The sequence below is a fragment of the Manduca sexta genome, unplaced genomic scaffold (assembly GCF_014839805.1).
Source record: "Manduca sexta isolate Smith_Timp_Sample1 unplaced genomic scaffold, JHU_Msex_v1.0 HiC_scaffold_250, whole genome shotgun sequence".
Taxonomy (NCBI): domain Eukaryota; kingdom Metazoa; phylum Arthropoda; class Insecta; order Lepidoptera; family Sphingidae; genus Manduca; species Manduca sexta.
Genome location: NW_023593470.1, coordinates 1 through 8,725, shown reverse-complemented (window position 1 = coordinate 8,725; position 8,725 = coordinate 1). Strand labels below are relative to the sequence as shown.

The following is an 8,725-nucleotide window of genomic DNA, read 5'->3' as shown; positions in this document are numbered from 1 at the left end:
GACCGCGCCGCGTGTGTCGCAGCTGCGCCGCTGCACGCTCGCGGCGTCCCACATCGCTCACCGTCACTAGTTCACCTTCACTCACTTTAGTACGTTCGGTATGAGAGGGCATTACGCTTGCAGCGTCCGACCGTCGCTCTCCCGCGCACTGTCCGTCAGAGTACGTAGAGATCACAGGGTTCGCGCACTCCACTCAATATTTCTCTTAATTTAAGCGACAAAAATATAATCCGATACACACGCGTAGAGGGCTCGGGGCGTGCGAAACTCGCACGCCGACGCCGCTACTCGCTGAAGTACCGCACCTTGCCGCCGCCGCATCGCACCACGTCCTCCCACGCTGTCGCACCGAGAACAATACGTGTGTAGAGTTAAACACAATAGTTCACAATGTCATAGTCATCAGGGTTATTTATATATTACAAATCCTGATTTTAACGATCTAATGGCTTTTCGTTTTTAAATATGGATGGATGGCAATAGTTATTCAAATGAATCCAAACAAAAAAGCAATACTGACCGTTGCCGACGTAGTCGATGATCTGGTGCAGGTGGTGCGTGTCCGCGGGCGGGTCGGGCGGCACGTAGCGCAGCGCCGCGCAGCCCGCGCGCACCGCCACCCCGCCCCCCGCGCCGCCCTCCAGCGCGTCTCCGCACCAGGTCGCAGCGCGGGCGCCGCGCCGGGCCGCTCAGCAGCTGTTCGTTGATGTCGAAGCCGAAGGTGACGCCGTCCATGTCGCCGGGGCGCGCGGCGGCGTCGAGCAGGATGACGGGCGGGCGGCGGTCGGCCACCACGTCGGGCGCGGGGCCGTCGGCGGCGCGCGGCTCGAGCGCCTTGCGGTCGCGGCGCACGCAGGGCGGCGGCGGCTTGGCATCGCGCCCGTCTCTGCGGCGCCCCGCCGCCGGCGCGCGCACCTCCAGCGCGGGGTAGCCGTCCGCGTCGGCGGGCGGCGGCGGCGGGACATCCGCGGCACGCCGCGCCTCACCCTCGCCCTCCGCGTAGAAGTTACACGATTCGATCAAGTCGGGGATGTTGTGACGCGTGCGCGCGATGTCCGCGTATGAAGCGTGCGGCTGCGCGGGCGGCGCGGCGGGTGGCGGCGAGTGCGCAGAGTCGAGGTCGTCGTTGGAATCGTTGCTGCGCTCGGAGGGCGGCGCGGAGGGCGGCGCTTGGCGCGGTCCGGGCGGCGAGGGAGCTCTGGGGCGACGCGGCGCGGGCTCGTCGGCGCGACGGCGTTGCTTGCGTTTCTTGGTGACGGTCTGGAAGTCTGTGAGCTCGGTGGTGGGGTCGTCGTGGTCAGGTTCGCGCGTGTCGCCCCAGGAGCGGCGCTCGGGCTTGCCGGCGGGCGGGTGGTGCGGGTGGTGCGAGTGGTGCGAGTGGTGCGGCAGGTCGGCGCGGCGCGGGCCGGCGGTGAGGTCCTCGAGCTTGGTGCGCGACACCTCCTCGAGCGAGGTGGCGCGCTTGACCTTGTCCTTGTCCTTGCGGCGCTCGGTGGAGCGCTTCTTGCCGGCCTTGTCGTCGGCGTCGTCCCGGTGCTTGGCGCGGCCGAGCTTGGGCGCGCGCGCTCTCTGCGTTGGACTCGATGAACCGCAGCAGCTCGTTCACGTCCTTGTCGCCTTGGTAACCATCTATCTGTCTGCAATCGATGACGGTCTCGTTTTTGGAAGACTTTTTCCTTCTGGGTTTCTTGTGTTGCGCGGAGCCCGCGAGAGGTGAGCTGAATCCTTGTACTGAGTTGCCATTTTCATCCAGGGATTTCTGCAAACAACGATATTAGATGAGCATTCGCTTTTTGTCATACACTTTGCAAACAGAGAGTAAAAGCAAGGTCGAAGAAATTATTAAACAAAAAAGCAAGGATAGATGTAAGTGCTCAGTATGCGTAGTGCCTCTGCGCTGTATACTTGTATAAACCTTGTATTCGTCGGGTGCGGTGGTGGCCGTGGAGCCGTAGTTGGGTCGCGAGAGCGGCAGCCCATTGAAACTGCTCGGAATCACGCTGCGCGGCTGTAGAAGTGGACAATCATATTATATCACCATTGTTTATACCAATATTATCGTAATACTAAATATTTGCACACAATTTTAATGTAGTTACAATACGTAAGATTCAACCAAATTGTAAACATCATTGTTCCGCTTTTTACTTTTTTGCATGTTATTTAGATTCGATTATAATTTAGTGGCAGTATAACAGTATTACTGCGTAGCTTTAGCATGTCATTATAAGTGTTCTCAAACTATATCAGATCGCAGAGCTGCTTTTCAATTGTTACACCATTTACAAACTTTATATAACCGTTAGTTTCGTATTCCATTGCATAGTGACATGGGTCAAAAAATGGCTAGCTTTAGTACTTCACTTTGTAAGCCATTTTCTTTAGGTATTAACTAATCGATGAACAGACTACTATGTTTAAACATACCAAATTAAACGTAAGGGTAAATAAAATTAGAATATGATTTAAGCAGAAGCATTGAGACTCGCTAACTTACCTTGCGATTTCTTATAGAAAACCTTTTAATTTTCGATTACACGAACTGGGAATCGAACCCAGACGCCTAGCGATTCAAAGAATGAATATGCCACCACTGGACCACTAGAAACATTAGACATTTAGAATTTAATAAATTTTCTATTTTGGAATTAGCTTTCATTCAAATGCAGAATGGTGCAATCATCGACGATATCAACCTTTAGACGTCTTATGTCCGATATTTCTCTTCAAATTAATCGGTTATTTTACTAGTTTCTGAAAACCATTTCATATTAATGAGAATGTCTATGGACCCTAAAAATGTTTATTTTAAATGATTATCCGTACTGATTTCATTTGAAAATCATTAAAACACACACAAAATAAATAAAATGCCAATACGCTTACTCCGGTAATACGGCGTCGAAAGTCACATGACGTCACAGGTCTGTAAACACTAAACATATTAGTTTGGATGAAAGCTGATGTTACAAACGTGTGATGTCATAGCAACCCCAGTAAAAATTAATTTTACTTTTGGCTTTTAGTAAAAATAGCCAACATTATTTATATACATACGTCATTATGTTGCATACCTGTCAAATAGCCTATTCTATCAACTACCTGATATATGGTAGCTGGGAACTGCATTATAATTCAAAATATTGGACAGAAAGCTACGCTAGAACTATTAGTCTGATGTTTATGTAAAAGACGATCATTTATTCACGGCGTCTATTGTCGATATTGGTATCGTCGATGTGTGCCATAAAAAAAGATAGAAGAGCTTGATAGAATTTAAAGATCACTAAACTTGTACTACATACTATCATGCTAAACTATACAGCTGCTCTAAGACAATTTTATACAGAAAATAGTAAAGAAAGAAGGTTAGGCCAAACTATAAGAAACTACATTGTAGCTTACGTTTGGCGGGTACTTCTGCTTTTTCGGGGAGAAATTTCTTGCTCTAATAATCTATTCTTACGAGTTATGACGCCCTAAATTAATATTAGTTAATGTGGTTACCCTTTGTATTAATTCTAGTGTATATTATGACTATTAGTTCAGGTTGATAATTAGTTCTTTGAGATATTAGAAATACGAATTCCCACATCTATCAAACAGAATTAGACTATAACGATAGCAAAAATTATGTTGTTAGCTTTTTTAATTTAAAACATGAACAATAACAGCCGTTGTCACTAAACGATCCTAATCAGATTTTCGTTCCACCGCGAAAATGGACCAATCAGAAGTATTTAAAACACAAGTAGTTACAAATTACTTATTTTGTTTGGTGTATTCTCGGGATTGGATGTAAGGTAAAGATTGGAATCGTTTATTAAAATGACCCTTATTTGTTTGAAACACGTGCGAGTTTATATGTGTAGGCACGGATCTTGAGCGTTGACTTTCAATGTAAGGAAATTATTATTAATACGTGAGCTAAACTAGGCAAGCATTTAGGTGCGCAGTATGATCATTAACGATACGACAAATTTAGATGCTGTCAGCTTACGAACATAAGAATATTTGGTCGATTCCATTCGACATAATTTTGACAGTTAAATTCAATATAATCGATGGGACTTGTGTGATCGTTGGCTAACGTCGAGATAACTGTCCCTGCGCCCCATGTTCAGGCTAAGGGTACTGTCACCAAAATTTTTTTATTTCAATACTTCTATACCCTTGCGACTTGCCCCAACTCCTGCCAGCTTCACGGTATTGTTTACACGGTGCGGAAGTGAAATACTGCAAGTTATCTTGGTATTCTATACTCGCTCTAGAGAGCAGGTGTGCAGCCTGTAGTTGTATCGCCCAAGCTCGGTGCCGTGCGTACCTGCAGCGCGTGTTCGGGCGAGGGTTGCGGGGGGTGCGGGGGTGCGGGCCGAGCGGCGCAGGGGCGCGGGCGCGGCGCCCGTGAGACTGGCCACGGCGCGGTAGCTCGAGCCCAGCTGCAGCGGCTGCACCACGCCACACACTCACTTCTGTCTACCCTAACTTTTTCTGCCGATGTTCTATTTTTGCACGTAACACCGAAAGATTGTGGTGGCATAACATATTTTATTCGATTTTTACGTATTCCACTTTTTAATCGACTTTAAAAATGGAGGGAATCCTATGTTCGACTGCATGTTATTTTTTATACGAAAATGAACGTAAATACGTCATAGAGCAAGTTGTAGTAATATAATTAAATAATTCTCTACTAGCATCGAACAAAAGACATGTATGAACGAAATCATTATGTGAAAAAAAAATTAACAAATAGCCTTCCTTAACAGCCAGAGAAAACCAATTTGTACACTGGTCGTTTTGTCCTCGCGTAAAAAAGTAAAACTTAAATTCAAAACTGTCCCAAAATAATAAAACCAATCATCGGCAGAAAAAGTCAGGCATTTCGACGGTTAACTGTCAAGACCTTCCATCTGAAATTTCGCTTTTGAGATAATGAACTTAAAACCTTAAACGTTTAAGTGTAATTTTAGTTGATTTCGGCAGTTAGGAGGTATTGGCAATTCACTGTCGCTTTGTACTTACAAGTAACGTCTCGTTGTATTACGTCTACAACGTCTCCGTCGGCACCGCCAGGAGAATCGCTGAGACGATCGACTATCTTACGTATATCAATAATTGTACATTACAGAATCAACTATATAGGATGTTATGTTAGTGGTGAAGTGAAATATTATATAAGTTTATATGTTTCACCGTGAGTCGGCTTTTTGCACAAGCGTTATTAATAAAATGCAGTAAGTACCAGGCATGAACGAATTGAAAATAGCCAACAAAAAAATATCATTTTAACATAGGAACAATTTAAAAAGTAAGTTACGAGATTAAAACGATCAAAAAGTGTGCAAATGGTGTAAGTTAACATGAATTATATAAAACAGCGGCGGAGCTGAAAGTGTGTCGAGATAGTTCACCTTGGCATCGACTGCGACCGCCGACTGCGACGCGGACGACGTCGTGTTGCAACTGGCCACAACCTCCGGTGTTGTGATGCAACTAAACGGTATAGCGGAATCGACCTGCGAAAACACAATCACTTCAGAACCCGCCGCCAACACTTCGCATCATGTAATTGTACAGTGCATGCAATACGTGGGCCCCTACCTCGTCCGTAATAGGCGACAATCGGCTTTTGATCGAAATCAGTCTATCGCCTCTGAGCTGGTTCTCAAATAACAGCACTTTCAGAGCGTTTTTATTAAATGCCTCTTTCCTCATGTCGCTATTTTTAGGTACTACAGCCTTTTCCTTTTTATTCTTTGCCGGCTTAGCAACAGCGGTGTTACCAGGCATGTACGGATTGATATTATTATTGGCCTCTAATTCTTTCACTCGCATAACGTCATCACAATTGGTAAGCGTAAGCAAGCGCTTAGGAAGTGTTAGGAAAACGTAAGCATTGTTAGGCAGCTCTGCTAATACGTATCGATCGTCGCTAGTTTTATTTTCACTCAATTTAGTTAATTTATCATCGACGTCTTGTTTGACGTTTAAATTATCCAGATTTTTTTCAGTGCGCACGGTGTTCGAGTTTAAAGACACACCGCAATCTTTATTATTAGCTATACAATGATCACTGGCTTCAGCTTGATCATCGTTATTAGTTTTCAGATTAGTTTGAATATCGTTTTTTTCCATCTGTCCCTTTTCAATATCCAATCTATCAGCTTCTACATCTTGCACATCCTTATCATCGATTTGCATATTTTCCATGTCCTTAACTATTACATGATCCATTTGGTATTCCTTGTCCTTATCGCTCCTACATCCTTTGGCATCCTTAACAGCGTTATTATGTGCATCTAAGAGTTCAATACTATTGTCGTTGTCCTTATCACACCTATTTCCTTTGGAATCCTTTATAAGGTTCTTTTTAACATCTAAGATTTCAATACTTTCAAATAGACTTTTCATTTCAGTAAATTCTTTCATTTCGAAGTAATCGTTATCACCGAGAGTTCCGCTTGGATCTGCTTCAGTATCCAATAATTCCTCGAATCCTTTTTGATCTCTGGTTTTATTACATCAAAACAATTGTCTTTGGAATTCTCTAACGCCTGGAAAAGTTTTTCCTGATCCGCTACATATTCCGAAAATTATTCCGATTTGCCTTTACTTTCAGTAGCAATCATGGAAATATCTTTTAGTTCTATATCTTTTACGGAAAGAGTCTCATATTTTTTTTGGTTTATTACTTTAGTATCATTTTCTAAGGCGCTGGATTTTGTGATGTTACTTTATCATAATTTCCAGAACCACTCTTCTTAGCTTCCCGTGAAGTTTTATTACTTTTTGTAGTTTGATTAAATTCGACACTTACATTTGTAGATAATCTAAAATTTATTTGAGTTGGGTTTGTACATCGTTTAGACCCTGGTTTATTTCTTTACACGGATATTTTTACAAATTTATTAGGACCATTTTCTTTAACACCATCGTCCGGTGATGCGGGTTTACCAACGGACATGTTTCGGATGTTTCTAGGATTAATTGGTACCGACTTTGGCGTCACTAAATTTTGCCCTAAAGAACCCGTAGACGTTTTCTTAAAGATAGCAACATTATTAACAACATTTAAATATTGTGTTACTTCGCTATGAGCATATGCATTGATTTTATTGGATAAGGCGTCTCTGTCATTGGATAAGTTTTGATTAACTCTTATTGATTCACCTGAAATACCCATGTAAGTACTTGAGAGAGAGCAGAGTGTTATTCGGCATTAATAATATTATTTGAATTAGCGCATTCTGTATAATATATTATGCCAGTTGGTGCATGCGTACTGTCATGGTAATTAGTACATAAAGAGTGTTGGACAGGCACGTGAAGATTGCTTTCCTTATTTATTTCACTTGAGGGTTGACACTGACCAAAACCATTAAAAGCGGTTCGAGTAGGCAGATAAACCTTCATACCATCTGTTGACATTGTCATTCCAAATTTGTGATTCCAAATCTTTGTATTGCGATTTCCGTCTCACATCAGAATTGCGACTCGTGCGTTCGACATGGCTCGCGTCGGTCGCATCATCCCATTTTTGTTGGCATTGCTTAGCGTATTCAACCGGGCCGCGCGGACATTCCTTACCTTCGTTGTGGACACGGGACGCGTGTCCGTGTTGGCCACCACCACCGTCATCGAGGCGTGAGTCGCGCGGCGCCCTGGGGCGCAGTCCGATCATGAGTGTGGCCTGGTGGTGGTCCGCCGGGGCGGGTGGGGGGGTCGCGCGCGCCGTGTACGTCATCGGGTACGTCGGTTTGCTCCTTCTGCGAACAATTAACCCGACGCTTTTATACGCTTTTGATACGACCACGACAAAGTCACTCCACTGCACCGAATGCTGAGTGAAGTAGCGGCCAGATTGAGCATCAATTGAATGGAGGTGATTATTTCTCAGCAATCGACAAAATAACTCAATCCGGCCTGTTCAAAACCTACTTGTTACGACACTTGCGTTTATGGAAACGTTAAATTATTTCAAGCGCGATATTAAAATAACCAAGGCGACTTCTGAAAACGCAGACTTTTATAGAATTTACCACCGCCAGTAACACATGTCGTGTCAATGTACCGGCCATAATCACGGTTCTAATAACTAGAAACTTACTTAGGTGTTTGTTAATGTACGAATAAAAAAATATCGTTAATGCAACCCGTTTTAACTTTATTTTAAACGTATGATTTTTATCTACTGGAATTACTTTTATGTAGCAACTGTACAGACACTCGTTACTGTGATACACATCTAAAATATATTCAAGGAAATTTACATTATTTATGTTGAATATAACAAATAGTACCTATGTTCATAAATTTGACACAATCTTACTGTGATTATAGTGCATCTTAACCGAAGTAAAATTGGTCATATTTTTTATTTTATTAAAATTCAAGCTTTGTCTAAATTACATCCACTATTCAATGTACTTTTAAAATATAACATAAGTCATTTATATAACTAATAATATAAAAGAATGAATCTAACAAACATGATATTAGGTTTTTTTTTAATTGTGCGATATAGCATTAGCTTCGTCCTCGTCATCATGGGACGGAACACCCTTCACAAAAAGTGGATACTTATCCTGTTTTCACCTTTGCATACTCTTTTGGGAATATAAGTGTGATGAGTGATGGTGTTTTTGTTTGATCTAAACAGATCGTACCAACTGCAGGCACTATAAATGCTTCCAAGAGTTTCGCGAGTCGATGGCCCAGGGAC

The 8,725-nt window shown here is 43.4% G+C and overlaps 1 pseudogene; it reads right to left on the bottom strand.

Annotated features, from left to right (window-relative positions):
* Window positions 1-248: 248 nt before the first annotated feature.
* LOC119192229 lies at window positions 249-6,720 on the bottom strand (annotated as a pseudogene).
* Between the last annotated feature and the right edge of the window lie 2,005 nt (window positions 6,721-8,725).